General features: G+C 37.7%; 1 pseudogene; it reads right to left on the bottom strand.

Moving 5' to 3' along the window:
• On the bottom strand, positions 449–1590 carry LOC100624054 (annotated as a pseudogene).

The following is a 3188-nucleotide window of genomic DNA, read 5'->3' as shown; positions in this document are numbered from 1 at the left end:
GGCTCGGATCCTGCATTGCTGTGGCTCTGGCGTAGGCTGGTGGCTACAGCTCCAATTCGACCCCTAGCCTGGGAACCTCCATATGCTGCGGGAGCAGCCCAAGAAATGGCAAAAAGACAAAAAAAATAAATAAATAAAAATAAAATAAAGAGCCTACTCAGCAAGAGACATGTCTAAAGATTCCAAATGAATCAACAGTATTGGATAATAATATAATTCTGAAATTAAAAGCTGCCTCAAGATTAGGTGCATCTTCAGTTAATGTAACAGGAAAAAAAGGCAATGGATTTTATTTTATTAATTGCATCCACTCACAAATTGACCTAAGGTCACCAAATGTGTAGACACAATGCGATTTTTTTCTTTGTTGTTTATAGTCTTTAACTGAAATGATTGTAATGAAAATAGAGCTATTTAAAACCAAAACCACACATGGAACCAGCCAAGATTAAGAGGTGATACCTGGTGTGGGGTTCACCTTCTGGGTGGCCACCTGCATCATGACCTTGATAATCTGGGATTTGTCTATGATCCTGGCTGTGCAGTTCCCCTTCTCAATGATCCCAATAATCTATGCTTCACCCTATTTGGGAGACTTGATCTCTGTGCAGAACCAAGCTGCTTGCTTATGCAGTAAACAGGTTAGAAGTTCCCCTAACATTTCCAGGCATGAAACTGAACAAGTTCCCGCAGGACTTACTCACAGCCATCTTGGTGAGCACTGGAAGGTTGTGAATCATGAAGGACACCTCATTCCTCTGCTGCTTGGCCAGGTTCTACATGTGGCCCAGGATCCCGAAGCTCCTGAGGCCGGTGGCAGCAAGGGCATTGAACATCTGCATGAGTCCCGTGGCTGTCCTGTTGAGCCTGGCCATGTTCATCATGGCCTCCTGGTAGGCCAGCTCCAGGTCTTCCTGGGTGACCACCAGCTTGATTTTATCCCATTTTTCAGGAATGTTCACCCAGTTGTGCATAGTCACCGGCCATTTGTGTTCCCATGGTTTTTATCAGCATGAGCACATCCCCTGGCACTGAGTTATCTGGCATGATAAATTCCTTGAACTGGCAGACAGTTGTAGCCACACCTCCTAAAAAAATCCATGGGTGGAACACCTCTTATAGGTGTTCCTGCCTCCTCTGCTGCATCCTTGAAACAGTGTATAATTAGGGGCATCACTTCATCCCTTTCCCTGTCTGTCATTTTACTACTGATTCCAAGGAGCATCAACATATAGTCACATTCTGTGACCCCCATGGCATAGAGGTCACTAAGGATGTTGGCACAGGCTATCCTGCCCATCACGTAAGGGTCATCAACAATGGGATAAATGGTCTGTGGTCTGAACCAAGGAAAGACCACATGCCCTAGAGGAATGACACAGTATCCATCCCAATGCCAATCCTTGGTATAATTGTTCCAAGAAACTGCTCATCTTCTAGGAAGTGGTTCTCCAGTAAGGATTCCAGCAATTTCTGCAGGACATCTTGAGGTACTTTGCAGCCAGTGCCCTTCAGTTCAGTGAGTCTAGTTAACCAGAAACTCTTGTCCAATTCATAACTTTTCAGGTTAAAGGACTCCCATGCAGACATGGTTCTTGGGCTCACAAATGTGGATTTTAAATATAACTTTTAAAACAAGATAAATTAAAGAAAAAATAGATAAGTTGGATTTCATCAAAATCTAAGGACATTATCAAGAAAGGAAAAAGGCACTTCCAGAGTGAGATAAAATATTTGCAAATTATATAATTTATTTAGGTTTAATATCCAGAATATATAATGAAATCTTACATGTTACAACCAAAACGAAATGAAAGATGGGCAAAGGTTGTGAAAAGAATTCTCCAAGAAGTTATATAAATTATTAAGAAGCAAATGAAAGATGTTCAACATTTTTAGTCATTAGAATAATGTAAATCAAAACATAAATGAAATCTACTAGGATAAGTCCTATTAAAGATACAGAATATTGGAGTCTTAAATGTTGTGATTGAAATATAAAATGGTGCAGACAGTGTAAAAAACAGTTCATTACTCCCTCAAAAAAAAAATAAAAATAGAATTACTGCATGTAATTCAACCCTAGGAATATACACAAAAGAATTCTACTCTTGTGCCCCAAAATTTGAGAAGATAAACAAAATGTTGTGTACACACACACAAAAGGGAATGTTATTCAGTCATAAAGTTCTGACATACACTACAATATGTGTAAATCTGAAGATATGCTAAGTGAAAATGAAACAGACACAAAATGTCAAATGTTAAAATGATTCTATTTATACGAAAGTTGGCAAATTCAGGAACAGACAGTATATTAGATATGGTCAAGGCCTGGGAACTTAATGATAAAGTTATTGCTAATGGAAACAAAGTTTTCATTTCGGTTGATAAACAACATTTGGAACTTTATAGTGGTTATGGTTATGGCATATTGTAAATGTAGTTAATGCCACTGAGTTGCACACTTTATCTTAAAATCATAAATTTTAATTATATGTATACCATAATAAAAAAGACCTTCAGAGTTGCTATGGATCTGGTGTAGGCCAGCAGCTGTAACTCCAGTTTAACCTCTAGCCTAGAAATCTCCATATGCCGCAGGTACAGCCCTCAAAAGACAAAAAATAAATAAAAATAAAAAATAAATAAAAAGATCTTCAGTTTCTTAAAGCAATATATAAAAATAAATAAATAAACAAATGAGACCTATTCAAACTTACAGGCTTTTGCACAATGAAAGAAACCATTAACAAAACAAAAAGAACCCACAAAATGGGAGAAAATAGTTGCAAATGATGCAACAGAAAAGAGCTTAATCACTAAACTATGCAAAAAATTCATATAACTTAACAGTAAAAAACAAAAATAAGCAGAAAACCTAATTGGAAATTTCACCAAGGAAGACATACAGATAGCCAGTGGGCACATGAAAAATTGCTCAACATTGCTAATTATTAGAGAAATGCAAATCAAAACTACAATGAGGTAACACCTCGCACTGGTCAGAATGGCCATAATTAAAATGTTTAGACAGAAACAAATGCTGGAGGGGATGTGGAAAAAAGATTACCCTCCTTCACTGTTGGTGGAAATTTAAATTGGTACAATCACTATGACAAACAGTATGGAGGTTCAGAAAGTTAAATATAGGACTACCATATGATCCAGCAATCCCACTCCTGGGC

The sequence above is a fragment of the Sus scrofa genome, chromosome Y (genome assembly GCF_000003025.6).
Source record: "Sus scrofa isolate TJ Tabasco breed Duroc chromosome Y, Sscrofa11.1, whole genome shotgun sequence".
Classification (NCBI taxonomy): Eukaryota; Metazoa; Chordata; class Mammalia; order Artiodactyla; family Suidae; genus Sus; species Sus scrofa.
The sequence above is the reverse complement of the archived record's forward strand: the minus strand, read 5'-3'. Positions and strand labels throughout refer to the sequence as shown.